The following is an 18,520-nucleotide window of genomic DNA, read 5'->3' as shown; positions in this document are numbered from 1 at the left end:
CATTTACCATCTGTATCTAGTAATCTAAATCAGTCTAAATCATTGTAACCATTGTTAGGATTTCTTTAGTCCCTAATATAGGTAGCCCTGCCAGCCATGAATTTCTCCCTGCTGTCTAACATCCCTTATCAGTTTTCTACTCTTCATAACTTTTAATTCATTATACATATTTTCCCTTCCCTCTCCTCATCCATTTGCAATATAGTGCTTTATTATTTTTAAATTGCTGCCTTCACTTTTGGAGCTGAAGTATTTTAAATACAATGTTCAGCTAGCCCACAATGTTGATGTTCAGAACTTTCTTCCTTCTGATGAAGTTAGTTTATGTTTAGCTAGAAGCCATCTTGTATAACAGAAACCATTTCAGCTTTTTGTCTTTGCACGTAGGCCAGAGTGAACTTTCTATCACCCCATGCGCCAGGCCAAGACAGATGTGCTATTGGAATGTGTTAATTGGGCTAGTTCAGAGAGGAGAGGTACTCCCTCGTACCTGTCCGCCATCATGTTGATAAGGCTTTGTTTTTCCTAGTCTAATTGATTATTTCTGTAATTGGATGCCCTGACGTCAGACTGTTTGGTTAAGGGTATAAAGATACTAGGGTTGATTGTATTAGGTAGCCTTACTGGGCCTGGCTTTGCTGTGACCACGTTTGGCTCACTTTGCTTTTATTGGCCAATAAAACTGTCTGTTTAGCCGCGTAAACTGAGTGAGGCATTTGCTTCGACACTTCCTCTGTCCCCCAAGGAGTACATTTCTTTATCCATCTTCCCCTACCTTCCATATTCTCAGTTTTGTTAATTTCTGAGCTAGTTTTCCCCTTCTTATTGTTAACCAGCTCTAATTCACCTTCTAACATGACTATCTTCTTTACTGGTTTCTGATCCCATACTTCAGAACTGTCCTGTCATATCTAGTCACTCTGCTCCAATTTTCTTCATTCCACTCCACACTATTACTGCAGCCTTCCTCCAACTCCCCTCCAATTTCATCTAGTTTATTTTAACTGCCTCTGATTTTTTCCTCAGCTTTTCAACTGCTGTTCTATTTCTTTAAGCAACCAATTCTCTTGTTTTCTTAGGCCCTGTTCACATCCCTTAGTCTCTAAGTCTCTCTTACCTCTTTTCTTTATGGCCTTCCCTATTCCATTCCTTGGTCATACTTTCTACCTTCCTTATCTCTGGCACACCTTGCAATATTCTTCAGCACTATAGTCTCATGAGGCAAGAGGCAACATGAGTGTATTCATGAACAGGACTGGCACATATCCGCCAAGCACAGTTCTTACATACAAGGTACAGGGATGCTCAGGGTACTACAGGTGCATACACACACAGAGTATAAAGTGTAATTAATAAGATATCGAACTGTTACAACAGTTTTGATCTATAGCAGCTAGTTACTTTTATTAATACAAGTGATGGGAAGAATGTTAGAAAAACAGAAAACATCCTAGTATAATTATTTGCCTACTTACAAATACAGCACTTTTATTTGAGACAGATACAAACTCACATGTGTACATGATATTCATAGATTAGAAATCAGAGTACAATATTTTAAATATATCAATTTTTCCAGCACCCAGAGAAGAGAAATGAGACCAGAAGCAGTTTGTTTTTAAATATAGGATGATGAAATTACACCTCATGACACCCACCAAGTAAAAAAACCTATTAGCAGATTTAAGTTCCTAAAACCTACTCCCTAAAATGGGAGAAAGTTCATACCTATGCCACGTCTCCACATACATCTGTGGGTGTCACTGTAGAGAAAAAGCAAATGCTAGCAAAATAAAATGATATCTCAAGCACATATAAAGTAGGGATGTAATAGTGTAGTTAATTAACCGATAAGCAAAAGCTTACAGGTTAATGCTATAGACTACATGCATTTCCCTCCTCCCCAACCCCCCGCCAATTAATTTTTTTTTAGCAAGCTGGCCAGCAGCCTGTCTTAGTCCTGGCTTGTGATGGGTCCAGGACCTATCCTCACTGCAGCTCTACATTTAAAGTATTATAGGAGGTAGGTAGGCAGGTGCCCGGCTCACTTGCTGCTTACATCAGGTCCAGGAGCTCAGTTTCCCCACCCCCATCCCCAGACAGGGGCTGCTGCCACCCCTGTATCAGAGGCAGCAGCATGGAGCGACAGGCAGCTGGCCTTCAAGGGGATCTGGTTTTTAAACTGGCTCTCCTCGCAGACCAGCTCCCACCTGGCACCCCACGCTGCTGCCTCTGATACAGAAGCAGCAGTGTGGAGTGGCAGGGGGCTCATCAGGAGTGAGGCCAGATTGTACTGGCTGCCAGACGCACCCACAGGGACTACAGAATCATTGAGTAACCAATAAGAATTCCATGAGGTTACTTGACTATTCAATTAACTGATATTTAACATCCCTAATATAAAGGAGTAAAAGTTGCATCTGTACATTCAATTCTCCAATGAAAGCACTTTATGGTAACTGAACACTATTCTCCTTGCAGCAAGAATAAACCAAATATAAAAATATATGTACTACAATAAAACAAACTTGACCTCCAGACTCTCAAGAACATATCTGTTACCTGTAATTCTCAAAACTTATATGCCTAATGTTCCTGGCATTTTGCCAAAAAAAAAACCCAACCAAACAAATACAAACACAAACAAATACACACTTAAGTGGAAAGAGGAAGTTGACAGGGAAAAGAAGGAGCTGCTTCTCTTACCTGGAGAACACTTGACACGTGTGAAATGTACTTCCTCCTCTATTTAAGCCACAGGCATTTGGCTCATTTGCATAAATATCAAAGCTACAAGTAGGCTTGCAGGTCAGCCATCTTGAGAATAAAATCTTGTTTCATTTACATACCAGCAGGAATACTATACGTTAACCAGAGCGTGGGCTACTGCTCTTCCTTTCAGTTAGTAATCCTCATCTCTTCAGTAAAATGTGTTCATATCCCACTTAGTCACGTGAATATAGATGAAGTGATGGTATCACTGAAGATCAACTAAAACAAGCACACTACAGCCTCAAAATGAATGTTGCAACTGAAAATGTCTAGAATCAGAACTCTTTGTACTGCTCTGTGCTGCCAACCATTAGCACTGCAGCAACTATGTGCAGCAAAGTACCTCCCACATACCACACAGTAGTACCAACAGGCATAAATTTATTTGAGCATAGCACAAGGCAGCATATTAAAAAAGAAGCAAGCTAAAACTCTTCAATATTTTCACATTCAAAACCTACCTATATTTAGGTCCTTTTTCTACTTATTTTCAGATCCCTCAAACCTGTCCTTTCAGTCCAGAAATCAGAATATCTATACATTCCAGGCAACAGAAAGTCCATGGCAGATGTTATTTGCTGCCAAAGCTAAGCCAGACTGTAGTTACAGCTAGCTGGCGCCAGTAAAAATTTACATAAAGGGGGCCTCATTTCATGACTAAACTGCAGCAGGATATTGCTGAGTAAAGCCTTCCTTTTTTCCCAATAACTACTGGTTCTAGAATGTACAGTCTAGTTGTCTGTTTACCAATTGTCCAGATCCAAGTATCAACAATAAGATTAACGATTAGCTTAATATAGCTGCAATAAAAATACTTTTGTAGGAAGTATCTTAATGAATTGATTCCACTTTTTAAATCTATTATGATGAAGGAGGGTACAAAACCTTAGTTCAATTTGCTTTTAGCAAGACTACAGCAGTAATCCAAATAATACTTGAAATAAATGGATTTACTCAAGCTGTATATTACTACTGCTTGCCTTTAAAACTCCTCAGCTCCTATTCTCAATACCTTCTGACACTTTTAATACAACTGATCCAATTTTCATCTGCTGTTGACAAGCCACCAGTCTGGCCAATTTTAATTTAGACGACCTCTCCCCCTATATATTTTACATTAGTCAGAAATAACCGTGGACTCTAGCTTTTCTAGTTTGTCAAACAAAACAGCTTCTGATAAAAACAGAACTCTGTTTCACCACCTCTCCACAACTCCAACTGGTTAGTACATTTCTTCCCCCTTCCAATCAATGCCCAGTAGTATTAATAATTCAAATATATATGTATCTTAAGAACACTTCTATTTAGTTGCTATATCTTCTAAACACAAACATCATGCTTTGCTTTCATAGGAGGTGTCTGTTTAAGAAAGGGACGAATCAGATCTTCACAGAAGTGCAGCGAGGTGTTATGCGCCCGGGGGCGAAGGCAAAATTTGCACCTACCTCCCACCGCCACCGCAAGGCGGGACCCCAAACCTGGTTCACGACTGAGCCCGACCCTGGGAGGAGGAGGGTGACCTTTTACAGCATCTTACCAGACCCCCTCCAGTTTGGGGCTGTCGGGAAGGGGGGGGGTCGGGCTGGGGGCAGAGGGGCGGGGTGGAGGAGCAGGCAAACAGACGGATGACAGGAGAGTGGAGCGGGACTATACTGGTGCCCCACTAGTGTGGCACCCAGGAGCAACTTCACATACACCCCCACACCCGCCTCACTACACCACCATAAATAATCCACCTCTTAGGATATTTATTGTTTAAAAAAAATACTTATTTACTAATTACAGACATATAAATTATAAAGTTTTGTGGTTTACATTCTGTTAAATGTTTTCTAATTTGTTTATATCCCGTTTTCCTTAGGTTCAATGTCTTTTACATAAAAAAGTGTCAAATTCTTAAATATGCAAATTTTATAAAATGTGACAAATAAAGATTATACAACCTAAACATGAATTTCATCACTATATTTCAGTCAAGCATTTAAAACCACTGTTATAGCAAATGAGTAACTAATTGCTTTAATGAATAAAGCATTTTGAGCATATCAAATTTATTGTAAGCAACCTGTAATGCTTCCTAACTGCCTAGTTACTTACCTAGTTAACCTAATTATTTTTCATACTATTGCACAGAGATAAACTACATGAGAGGTGGAAGTGGGTTTTGCTCACAAAAGCTCATGATACCATCTACATGTTGTTAGTTTTTAAAGTGCTACTAGACTATTGTTTTTTAAGTTTTTTCTTTTGTTATAAAGTATATTTTTTTAAAAAAATTATAAGTACCCACAATGCACCCACCTCTTGCCCGAAGTCAGGCACACCAGCCCCCGATCCCAATGCAACTATACATACATCTCATTAATCTCTGTATTAATCATTTTCTCATTGACTTTTTTTATTTTAACTTTGTATGAAGTCTTTAGTTTGTTGTATTAAGTCCTTTTATATAGAAACTTTGTATACTTTCATATAGAACATAGAAACTTTGTATTAAGTCTTTTCACATAGAAACCTTACATCTTGTAGACTGTACCCCCTTTTGCTTAATTGATCGTACTGTTGAGTGAAGGAGGTGTGAATGGATAAGGCAGGAAAGACAAGCACCTCCCAGCACTTGCAAAAGTTGGAGACAGGTGGAAGCCAGATCCAAGAACAATGAGAAGAACAATGGGCCCTGTGAAGAGGGCTCATTGAAAGAAGACTGACCTATGGACACCTTGAGAGTCAGGAGCAAGTCCCTGCTTTTGGAAGCCCCCTCTCTAAAGGTCAATGTGCCAGCATCGAGACACCACCCAAAAGAAGGCCTCGCAGACAAGGTATCTTGCATGAGGGAAAATACTATAAATTGAAGGCATCTTGCAGAGGACCCCAAGTTTTCCTCTTATCAACAAGGGAGCATCGATCTGGCTCCACCCCTCTCGCACCTAACTCACCTGGCCAGTGATAACAAGATGTGTGCGCGCGCGCGCACTGGATCATATGCATATAAGTGTTGGCTGCTATGTGTGTATTTACCAATAAGTGAGGCATTTTGCCTTTTCCCCCTGAAAAGATCCTGTGCGGTACTCTTAAGTAAAACACAACCACTCCTCCCACAGCCAGGCATTCTCAACGCCCCCCATCCTAATGCACTCCCCCTCCCCTAGAGCCAGGCACCCCCCAGCGCCCCCCAACCAAATCCCCCTCCTGCAGAACTAGGAACCCCCAGCATTACCCCCCCAACCAAATCCCCCTCCCGCAGAGCGAGCCAGGCATCCCCCCGACCATCCCCCTCCCGCAGAGCGAGCCAGGCACCCCCAGCGGCCCCACTCCCACCAAATCCCCCTCCCGCAGAGCGAGCAAAGCGCCCCCCGCCCCCACTCCCACCAAATCCCCCCCGCCCCCCCGCGCAGAGCCAGGCAGCGGAGGAACCGGACGGAGAAGTTCATCTTACTTTTAAAATGGCCGCTCCTGCCGTCCGGCCCGGATGCCTCGGCTCGCAGTGTGTACAGGGAGGCATCACGTGACCCAGCTCCCGGCTCGCTACTCCAAGCGTCAGGTGGGCCTGCGCGCCGCGCGCTCCGCTCCCACCCCAGCGCGGCGCCCGGGCTCCGAGGCAACTGCTCCCTCCCCGCCCCTCCCGCTACGCCTCTGGAACGTCCTGCCCTCGGGTCTCATTTGCCTTGAGCCTCCTTAGCGGAGCAGATTCCCTGTCCCGCCCCGCGTCGGCTCCGAACGAAAAGCAGAACCACAGACATGGTAACCGAGTTCTGACCTAGCACGAGTGTGAGACCGCAACGGGGAACCCCTGAGGGGCACATCTGTGGGGAAAGAAACACACATGCACAAATCCGAGCCCTGCTTATCGCGTCCAGCGAGACAAACTCAGACTCGATCCAGGGCAGGAAAACCTGCTTTGCTCCACTTAACTCCATTTGTTCTCGCCAGTTTCTTACTCCTTTGCTCATGTTCCTGGGTTATAGCCACTACGGATAGAGTTACCAGCTGTCCGCAAATTGAGAAAATACGGGACCTATAAACGTGTCCGGTATTTTCTACTTAAGTTAGTTTTTTTTTTTTAAATCATCTATTAGGAAACGTGACATGAGTGTTTTCTAGCTGGTTCTATTAAGCTAGTTTCTATCAGCTATTAGGAAACTTGACATGAGTGTTTTCTAGCTGGGTTCTATTAAGACTCTTAGCTCCATTCCTCTAATGAAGTTCAGTACCAGAGATTGCAGCCAGCCCAAAAGATTTATCTGTTGTTTAAAAAAGGCACCACCCTGTTTCCAGAACATTCCGGACAAAATCAAGGGCACTCCCTTGGTTTTAAGCTGTAGTTTTCTACTCTTTGCAGTATCCAGTTAAGTGCTCAACTAGTTGTGATAAGTAGGTTTTCATATGTACAATGTGGTTAAAGAAAGCAGAAATAGCTGGCTGAGTATTCAGAAACATATTAACTAAGTTTTAAAAGGCATTATATACCGCTTCCATTAAAGGATAAACCTGGAACAGCTTGTTAAATCCTACATCACTACAGACATCTGCATTTCTCATACAAAGCAGAGAGACCAATGTTGAAACTAAACAAATTTTATAGGTGCTTCCAAAATTTCGTTTTGTATGAGACAAGAACTTAGAGTGCATGTACTGTAAATTCACTCAAATCCCCCAGAAAACCTATTAGCAAAAAGCCCAAATACTTTTCCTCCTCAGCTCCTCATTTAGAGCTTACTACTTAGCACACATACCTAAAAAGCTTAAACTTGGACCTCTTCCCCCTAAAACAAACACACTTTCTTAATCTAAAAACAGGAAGTCCTATACTGCACTTAAAAATGAAGGGTAGGGTTGTTTTTTCAAACTTTATGTTTTATGCTGGTCTGGCTAATAAACTGGAGAGACACGATAACTATGAAAAATGCTGCTATTGTATGTGTATTCTGAAGAAAGATGTAGGACATTCTGCTAAGAAAGAACAGCTTGCTTATTAAGAAAAGAATTAGAAATAATTTAGGTTTTGTCAACATTTCAGTTTAAACATTTTCTTCTGTGCATTTGTTGATTAAAAAAATCTAAAAATCAACAAAGGGAGGTTGATTATAGTGCCTTAAATTTTGTTTTAAAAGGCTTAGAGGATAAATTATTGCACTAGTGTTCTTTTAAACATTAAAAAAAATCAGATTCTTGGTTAACTTCCTTTTTATAGCACCAAATAGCAATTATTCACCCATCACATGGTCAAAAGACTGGCATTTCCCCAGAATACCACTCTCAGGCCCAGAGAGCTATACTAATATCTACAATGTGGAAAGTCTAAAAACAGCATGGCTGTGTCTACACTGGGCCATTTATTCCGGAAAATCAGCCGCTTTTCTGGAATAAGCTGCGAGCTGTCTACACTGGCCCTTGAATTTCCGGAAAAGCAACGACGCTCTACTGTACAAAATCAGCGCTATTCCGGACAAACTATTCTGCTCCCGCTCGGGCATAAGTCCTTATTCCGGAACGCTGTTCTGGAAAAGGGCCAGTGTAGACAGCCCAGTAGTCTTTTCCGGAAAAGCGCGTCTACATTGGCCACAGACGCTTTTCCGGAAAAAGGGCTTTTCCGGAAAAGCAGCCTGCCAATGTAGACGCTCCTTTTCCGGAAAAACTGAAAACGGAATAGTATTCCGTTTTAAGCAGTTCCGGAAATTCATGCCAGTGTAGACACAGCCCTTACGTTTATTTGGTCCTGTGTGGCTTATTTCACAGCAGAGGACTTTACCTTCAGAAAGAAGATAGGCAATAGTCAGCTTCTTCCATAAGAGAGGAGAAAAAGTCAGCTGTTACTGGATAAAGTGCTGCTAGCCTGTGACTCAAGCGTCATCATTAATGTGCTCCTTCACCTTGTGCTTAAAGAGCAATTTTCAGTTTTACTGTGCTTCCTCATCACCTTTATAAAAGCGTCTGTGATTCACTGCGTGGCAATTTACATTTGGACTGCCATCCTTTATTAAATATATACTGAAGCAGTGTAAAAAGATCTAATCCTGCTAATAAAGATGATACAGAAAAACTAACACTGGACAAATTCATACTTATGTTTAAGACACGGAATTCTTAAGGAGTCTTAATAAATTTAATCAGTTATAATTTTAATGGGCCAATTTAACTGAAATCACATAATCATAATGAGATTAAGTATTCAAATTTCAACACAGTTCTACTTGTTTTGCAAGCAGTTGATGCCACTCCCTTGAAGAATCCAGGAAGAGAGTAACCTCTTTGGGACTAAGAAAAAGGGGGGGAAAGGGGATTTTGGTGCAAAATGGCCATGGCCACGCTGCCTGTTTTAGCCAAAAAAAACCCTAGCGCAAAAACGGAACAAAAGAGTATGCAAATGAAGCATGAGAAAATGCTAATCCACACTTCATTTGCATTGCCTCTTGTGGAAAAAGTCATAGTGTAATCGTAACCTAAAAGTCCATTCCAGTTCAGTTTGAATCCAGTCTGAGATTATTTACTCCCAAAATATCTACTGAAAATGAGAAGATGCAGCTGTGGCAACTGAAACAATTCTGGGCTTTAAGAGGAAGATTTAAAAAAAAAATACAAACAAATAGCAAGACATGTTAGAACACTTCCTAGTGAGACTAAGGTTTAGAAATAAATGAATTCGAATATCAGCATAAAGTTTCCATGCAAATGCAGATTATAATTTTTTCTGTTGGTAAAATTCTTTGGAAAACAGCTTCAGAAGTCTAAGTAAATTCTTTGCCAATAATTGTTTGGCATTCTTCCCAGAACTTTGTATTTATTTGACATTATTAGCAAGAGCGCAGTCTCAGGAGTCTCTCTTCCAGATTTACTCTGTGTCAGCACCAAAGTCAGTCCTCTAGAACACCGTAAGGTTCAAAAGGAAAAAAATTATGCAACACGAGAGCTATCGGCAGAATCCAAAGAAGCCCCACTCACATCCTCATATTTAAAACATATAGCAATCATTCTTTTTAAAAAAATGGTATTAACCTGTTAGAAAATTTTCCATCTTCAACACAATTTCAGTGCCTCTTGTCCTATATTTGTCATCTGAAGAAGTGGGTTGTGTCTACAAAAGCTCATGATACTATCTATATATGTTTGTTAGTCTCTAAGGTGCTACAGGACCATTTTAAATTTTTTTTGTTTAGTTACAGACTAGTACAGCTGCCCCCTAAAACTTTTAAACTAGCATTAGTGATTCATATAAAACTATAAACACAATTAATTGTAAAATTAACCAAAATAATATACTTTCACCCCAATTAAGTATTTAACTGCTTTATTCCCTGTACATGAACCAGTTATTTTTGCTTCTTTCCCCCTGCAACCCCTCCCCCCCACACACATACATTGTTAATGAAAAGGTAGTTGTGTGACCACTAGCAAGCAGTATTAGCACCTAACAACTGGAATGCTCAGGATCCTGAAAAGGAGGGTATTTGCATTCTATATGGAACAGCAATTTCAAACTGTAATAAATACTTTAAACATTCTGAAAACCATTTTTTAAAAAACCCACAAGAAACATGATCAGCAAGTCATTTCCTGTGGTGATTGGAAGGAAAGATATTGCTTCTAAAATGGATTTGTAGGAGGGCAAAGCTAACCAAAACAAAGCAATGTATAAAAACACTGAGGAAGGGAGAAAATGAAAGAGGAGGAGGAAGAAGGATAACTGAAGTGGTAAGCCAAGAGATTTCCTGTGTGGCTCTGTACAACTTCTCTATGCCTCATTTTCATCTGTAAAATGGGTATAATTTATTTGCCCTTAGGGCAGTTGTGAGGCAGCTTTTAGAAGGGCGAACAAAATCCTTATATGAAAGGACAGTGTACGTGCTCGGTATTATTCTGAATAACAGGAAAAGAGAGCACCAAACCACTCACCTCAGTGTATCTGTAGAAAGGTACTACTATAACTATCCATTGTCTGCATTCACAATGGAACACAGAACAGCAATGGTTAACATTAATAAGTAATAGAATAGGGTACAGCAGACCTGATAAGTATCTGAGAATTTTACAAAATAAAAACCTTCTGAACTCCTCCCCTTCCTGTCTGCACTACCTGGCAGCTGCTAAAGATGATTTTATATACAAAATTATCATCTCCAGCAATTATTATAAAATAATATCCTATTTAAATTTTAAAATATGCTAAAAACAAGATAAAATCTCCTTTCAATTTGGACAGTATGGGGCATTAGCATTGGATTCATCAATAATTAAGTCATACTGCTTTAACACTACTAAAACTTCAGGAGACTTATTTAAAAGATTCCACTGGGGTCAGAATGAATGTGATCTGCACATTTTGAAGAAAAACAGAAATAATATACCTTTTTAGAGGATCAAAAAGAAGGATGGCAAAGGGAAGGTAATCAAATACTACATTTGGTGAATATACAAAAACATTGAAATATTTGTATGGAAATAAAGTAATAGAAAAATTCAGACACTTCTAAGATTAAATTCTAGAAGGAATCCCAAAGTTTTTAATATCTTAACTATTCTGGTTAAGTCAACCATTAGATACTACTGAAAACAACTAATGACGATGACAAGTGAAACAGTCAAGGCCAATGAACAAAATTAGTATTAATTTTTTGTTTTATAATACAATACTAGGAATATTAACTGCTTCCATTCTGCTTCCTCTATATAGGAAATAGGTCTTCCCAAGTGACAGATTTTTACTTTTCTGAAATTTTCTCCTCCCACACACGGTGATCAATGAATGCATTTAAATTACTGAAAGATTTATTTGAGCAGGTAACCATGTTTCATTCAAATTCTCATATTTTATTAAAACATCAGTTTTTATTGTAAACACATAATAAAGATGCATGTTTAGATTTTTAGGAGAACCACCCTCCGCACTCTGCACTTTTCTGAACATCTCAGAGCAGTGTATTCTCACTAACTCCAAAAGAACCATTAGAAATCAGTAGGCATAAGCAAGCATTTATAGTTGTTTTTTTTTAACAAGGGGTATATTTCCTTTGTCGGTTATAGGATATGTTCTTACAGAAAATTAAATTAATAGACAAAGAACCTTCCAAGGACTTGAATATCCTTTAAAATGACTTCATTCAAAAGAAGTTCAGTATAATACTTTCAGATTAGGAAACTGTATGGTATCTGTCCTGATCACTCATCCTTTTTTGTGGGGACAAATGGGAGTTGGAGGGGTTGTTCTGATCTGCTTATTGAGGATGTCAAGATGCTATCCCTATTATCAATTTTTTTTAAACACATAGTGAATTTACGATAGTCAGTGCTAGAAAATCTAAGAGGAAGAAGAGGATGATGCCTATGTAGTGGGAAAATGACTTTTAAAAAACAATAGAAAAAGCAGTGTTCTACATGTATAGAGTCACTTATCCCTTATTTCCATGCCCCAGAGCACTGAGATTCATTAAATAGTCTACAACTAGTCAAACAGACATTAGAATACTAGGCCAAGGGAAACTATTAACCCTTCTAAATTCAGAGTTGAATGAAAATATAACAAACAAAAAAACAAACGAACAAGAATGTACATCTTTAATTTTCCTTTCCAGTGTTGTTCTGTTAGTTTTACACAGTAGATTATTGTCTTAGAATTACAAATAATTACTACCAAAATATATTCATTATGTAAAATACATGCTGCTGTCCGCGTAAATTTTGAATTTTCTTGAGAGAAAAAAAAGCACACACTGGAAATATTATGGTTACTGAATGCACTGCTGATCTAATATCTTGCTTTCACGAAGTTTCAGTGGAGTTATTTTTGTTTTAATTTTTATACATATATGTATATATAAAAAAATATGTAGCAGGTTCACCAGGGAAGGCCAGCAAAAGTATGGAAGATTTGGCCTGGCAATGAACTAGGCTGAAATGGGACAATTCAAGTTACTGGTAAACAATTATTTTAAATACATTTCAGCAATATGACCTTTGACCTCATCAGTCCCACCCCTAAAATGCTTGCGGAATACCATTTGTATTTAACCTAACTTTTGAAGTGTGCACATATTGCTGTTCAAAGAAGGGAAGCGAGGGTGAGGGGGAAACACCTTTAAAACTCAATTAGTTTCCCCCATAAACATCAAAGTTGTAAAATATATCTTGAAACTGTTTCTCAGAAAAGCAGAACTGTTTCTTACCTCTAAATCTGAAGCATGTGACTCCAAGCAGACTTCCTCATTTGCATACAGTCAGGCTAAACTGCTGCAAAGAAGAACAGTTCGTCAGCCATTTTGAGACTGTACTGTCTCAGCTGAACTGAAAATGTGTTTAAAATGGCTGCACTCAAGATCAGCCACACAGTGACAACTCAGCAATGGATAAAAAATTTATGTAGCAAAGCACCTCCTTCTTTACCACATGGCAAAAACAGTACAGACACAGGGGTGGAAAATGGTTAACCCACATGCTGCAAAAAGACTGCAGCTTCTCAGAGCACAAATGATACAAAAAAGAAAATGTGAGGCACGAAGACAGTCTTGTTATGTCTGTGAACTAGTTTGTAGCTCAGGATATATATTACATGTTCCAAATCCTTCCTGATTCCAGACAGCTCTAACTCCATGCCACATATTAACAGCTACAAAAATAGAGCCAAATCATGCACAGAGATGACATTAGGGAATACTCTTTAAAAGGAGCCTCATCCCAGTTCTTTAAAAAATGGAAATGTGCTCCAGGCCATTCTAGCTTTTACACCATATCATCACCAACGACAGAATTACAGAAATATTTCTGAAAACTAGCTACATGGTGAGTTACCACATTTGAAACTGGAAGTTCACTCTGTAAACAAAAAAAGTTAACCAAAAGAGTACTTTTCAAAAACTCCACACATCAGGCAGCTAAAATCTTTACAAGAAATCAAGTACCAAATTAATTTGTAAAAGCAGCAGTTTTTGTGATGTCAAAAATAGAACATACCGGTGTAGCACCTTTCCAGGTGGAATGATTTGCAGCAATGTTTTGCAATAGGCTCCCCTCAAAATAAAGCAGTTCTTCAAACTACAGTAATTTACCCTTTAAAAAAGGAGATATTTATACAGTATTTCAATGGAACTAGAATTAAAGCAGGACCTGTAAAATGTGAAATGCCCCTTACAAACCACAATCACTTGTTCTACCAGCTAATAAAGTCTCAGTTCCTGTAAGAGTTCCTCCCTAACAATTCCACCCTATTATACAGATACCTGCAACAACACCCACATAAATACTATGGCCATTATTAGAAAGGGGTATCATCCTCAGGAAAAGAAAAATCAAATATTTTTTTCTACCATTAACCACAAATAATACATCATGGCCTTCCAGAAAGAAGCCCAGCAAGCCCATTATCTCTTTTTCAAACGTTTTTGAAATGATGCTATGTGTGACACGTTCTGGATATTTTCTGTTGCTCATGGTAGCTGGTGACTTCAGAATTAACCATTCCATTCTATGGGTTAACCTTTCCAGCAATTGATGCCTGCTGTGCTCATTAGCACCAAAATTAATATTTTGTACTGACTCAGAATGTTGAACTAGGCTGTACTGTTAAAACAAGAGAAAAAGGAAAACACAGAGTGGCATGGCTTGCAATGCAATGATATGGATATAGACATATAAATAGCTGTGTCAACCTTGCACAATTAGCAACTTTGGTTAGATTGTACATGATCAGAGGGTAACTATTGATATGTTTATAGTTGTGTGCCTAACAGAAAATAAAAATCCTGGAAAACAAACTTATCCAAACAGAAGACACTGAATTAAGTCCATGCAAGTGCTTAAACCTTCTCCAACAGTCACCTGTAATTCAAACTGATATAACAGTACTTAGTAAACAGAAATCCACCATCATTTTGAATGGTTGGCTATTCATATCAGCATAGTCCATTTTCAACTTCTGTTATGAACCTTTTGTTTAGAGAAAATTAGGCTACATCTAGACTGGCATGATTTTCCGCAAATGCTTTTAACGGAAAAGTTTTCCGTTAAAAGCATTTGTGGAAAAGAGCTTCTAGATTGTCATGGACGCTTTTCCGCAAAAAGCACTTTTTGCGGAAAAGCATCCGTGCCAATCTAGACGTGCTTTTCTGGAAAAAAGCCCCAATTGCCATTTTCGTGATCGGGGCTTTTTTGTGCAAAACAAATCTGAGCTGTCTACACTGGCCCTTTTGTGCAAAAGCTTTGCACAAAAGAACTTTTGCCCAAACGGGAGCAGGATAGTATTTCCACAAGAAGCACTGATTTCAGACAGTAGGAAGTCAGTGTTCTTGCGGAAATTCAAGCAGCCAGTGTAGACAGCTGGCAAGTTTTTCCGCAAAAGCAGCTGCTTTTGCGGAAAAACTTGCCAGTCTAGACACAGCCTTAGAGAGCAGTGACAGAAATTTCAGACCCCAACATTAGCATGTATTTTATTCATAGATATTACACACTTTAATAATATATGCTCCTGCTTTGAATAAAATTTGAAATAGGGTTCCACATTTACTGTATTCTCAAAGATTTCCTAATGATCAAGTGTGCTCATTTTATAAATTATAACCCTTACAAATTCAGCTTGGGATCTGAGTCAAGCTAATTCCTCCTTTCTCAATCACCAGCAATTAAACATTCCAAATTATGACATTTCACCTAAACAATATAAAGGTCTTTAACTTATGCCCACTTACTGAAATCTGGAAAACGTAATGGGTTCTTTTGGTTTGTACAGAACTGGCTCTGTAATTATAACTTAAGAAACAATTCAGTTGATGTGGAAAAAGAAATATCTATCTCACTATCTCAGCAAAGCAGAACTAATTCAGTTAACACAGTTAAATTGTTGTATAAATATACAACGGCCCCAATTCAGCAAAGAATATGCATAATATTAATCGTATCTAATCACAATAAAGTCAAATTGCCTATTCAGGTAAAGTTATGTACATGATTAGACCAGAATTCAACAGTTACTTAAATCACAGAAGTTAACATAACTAACTAAACAAACACAGGCCATGTCAAGAAAACCAGTTAACTTCAAAGCATGTTAACTCATCTAACACATTGCATGAGGCTGGAGTGAAGGGGGTCTGGTCTAGCAGTCACAGCTAGGCTGAAGTTTACCCACCAAATACAATAGCTAAAGGAATTGCAGGAGCCAGATTTCACAAGCAAGAGTCAGGTCAGGCTAGAATCCGACACCAGAGATCAGAGACAGCATCCAACTAGGATTGAGAAGCAGGAGTCAGAGTCATAGTCAGGTGGAGTCAGAGACTGGAGATCACAAGATCAAGCAAAGGCTGGCATTACAGTGAGCCAGGGCTACTCAATTTTGGAAGCCCTGGGGGCCACTGATACTCATAGCACATACTGAGGGCCGCAACTTAAGTGTGGTTGCATATACATGCAAATATATATGCAAATAGCTTCTTTCACACTGACTGGTATGAATACAAAGATTAAGGCAAGACTACACAACACACAGACCCCATTTAAGTCAGTTCTGCTGATATTAATAAAATATAATTTTTACCCGATTTCCACCCATATGACAGCACTTTTAATGAGCAATGACAGTCCAGGAATTTAACTACTAAAACACATCAACAGAAGACCATTATATTAACTACTTTATTTATTTATTTTTTGGCTCCCACCTGCAGGCCTGGTGTTGAGCCCCATATAAACCCAAACCTCACCCCAGGCCACATGCAGCCCATGGACTGTGTGTTGAGTAGCCCTTAACTAAGCCAAAGTCTGTGTAGTTACCAGACAAACTTCCTGGGGCAACCCCCTCAGATGAAAAAGGTGGTTGGCAAATCAGAGGGCTACAAGGCTCTGGGTTTCTTGGACAGTACTTTCTGAACAAGTAGTCCTGTGTCACCTTACGGCAGTGGTCCCCAACCTTTTGGGGCTGCCAGGCACCCGGGGGCGAGGCCACTGATGCACCGCGCGCCTGGGGGTGGGGCTGCCCACGCGCCTCGTGCCCGGGGGCAGCTACCAGCATGTGCCGCGCGCCTGGGGCAGGGGCCACCCATGCGCCTCATGCCCGGGCCCGGCACCGGCATGTGCCGTGCGCCCGAGGAAGAGGGCACCCGGGGGCGGGGCCAGTCCAGATTGTTCGGCGGGTGCACATAAATGCCCCGGTGGGCGCCATGGCGCCCATGGGCACCACATTGGGGACCACTGCCTTAGGGCATGTCTATACTGCAGGACAAAAGTCAAATTAAGATACGAAACTTGAGCTACATCAATTGTGTAGCTGAAGTCAAAATAGCTTAATTCAGCTTTTAGTGCTGTCTACACAACAGGAAGTCAAAGGAAGAACACACTTCCTTTGATTTCCCTTACTCCTTGTGAAATGAAGTTAACAGGAGTCAGAGTAAGAAGTTCTCAATCTCAAATCATTTCAAAATAACGGCTTGTTGTGTAGATGTACCGTTGGGGCTCGTCTAGAATACGCCAAAGTTCCAAAAGATGATATGCAAATTCCATGGAATTTGCATATCTTCTTCTGATTGAGCTTTCGAAAGTGACAGTAGTCAGGATGCGGTGGGGGTTTTCGGCAACCCGCCCCTTTGGGAAAAGCAGCGTCAACCTCATTTTTTGAGGAAGAGTGGCTTTTCGAAAAGGGGGGGTTGTCAAAAAAAACCGCGTCCCGACTACTTTCACTTTCAAAAGCTCTGCTTTTGAAAGTGAGATCGGAAGAAGAAATGCAAATTTCCATGGAAATTTGCATATCTTCTTTCAGAAATTCCATATAGTCTAGACATAGCTGTAGAAACTAACAAAAATATACATAGTATCATGAGCTTTTGTGGGCAAAGCCCACGCCAACGAAAGCTCACGATGCTATATACGCTTTTGTTAAGTCTCCAAGGTGCCACAGGACTACCCAATGTTTTCAAGGTTACAGACTAACACCCCTACCAATGTAGTCCTTCCTGAGGCACCTACTTTCCATAATGCTTCCCCAGTGTTCCTCAGTTTTGCTTCTCAGTGGCACTATGGTTGTACAGCTGTTTTAGGTTCTCCAGACTGGGATTCTAATTCCCGTATCCTTACACACATTTTAAACATGAATTTTATCCTGAGTAAGTGCAAAATGGTGATTAAAAAATATTAGTTAAGACATGCATATTAACTGACATTAAACACTACTCATTTTCCTCGTGTGAACGTGGCAAAAGTGATTTCATTTTCATATTCACAGACAAAAATTACATTAAGATGGAGGTAAACTTGAGAATACAGTAATTACTCATTTAACACATGCCTGCTTAACATGTTTTTACAATAGCACAATTTTTTGGGAATGTTTTTCAAATAACACAACCGTCCCCGAAATAACATGAAAATAATCAAAGGGCAGACTGCTTTGTGCGGCGGTAAAAGTTGGTGAAAACAGTGGTAATACACGTAAGCAAATGAATTCATGTGGTCACAGTACTCCTCCGCTCATTCACTTATTTATCTTTGTGTTTTAACAAACTGCGGCGACTCGTGTTGCTAGATATCGAATGTTGACATTGATGACCGAGCACCAACAAAAAACTGACTTTGCCGCCACCACCTGAAATGCAACCCCCACCTTTTCCATTATTTTAATGGAAAAATTGACCCTGCATAGCACGTTTTCACTTATAACAAAAATTTTCAGAAATGTATCTATAGTGTTAAATGAGGAATTACGGTACATAATAATTTAGGATAAAGAAGAATACAGGAAATGCTGTAATTTCTGCAAAACTCATATATTACAAAC

The 18,520-nt window shown here is 39.7% G+C and overlaps 1 protein-coding gene across 5 annotated transcripts in view; it reads right to left on the bottom strand.

Annotated features, from left to right (window-relative positions):
* Positions 1–13,082, bottom strand: part of ATF7IP (activating transcription factor 7 interacting protein) — a 170,738-nt gene extending 157,656 nt beyond the window's left edge. For 2 of the 5 annotated variants that reach the window (XM_075935143.1, XM_075935151.1), the window contains exon 1: positions 6,209–6,393. The gene's annotated coding sequence lies outside the window, so the exon portion shown is untranslated. Of the gene's footprint in view, positions 1–2,706; positions 3,142–3,233; positions 4,597–6,208; positions 6,394–12,929 lie in introns of those variants that run through there. The other 3 variants (XM_075935155.1, XM_075935167.1, XM_075935161.1) reach the window with 3 other exon arrangements.
* Positions 13,083–18,520: the final 5,438 nt, after the last annotated feature.

This window comes from Pelodiscus sinensis, chromosome 1 (assembly GCF_049634645.1).
Source record: "Pelodiscus sinensis isolate JC-2024 chromosome 1, ASM4963464v1, whole genome shotgun sequence".
NCBI classification, from domain to species: Eukaryota; Metazoa; Chordata; order Testudines; family Trionychidae; genus Pelodiscus; species Pelodiscus sinensis.
This window is presented reverse-complemented; position numbering and strand designations above follow the sequence as displayed.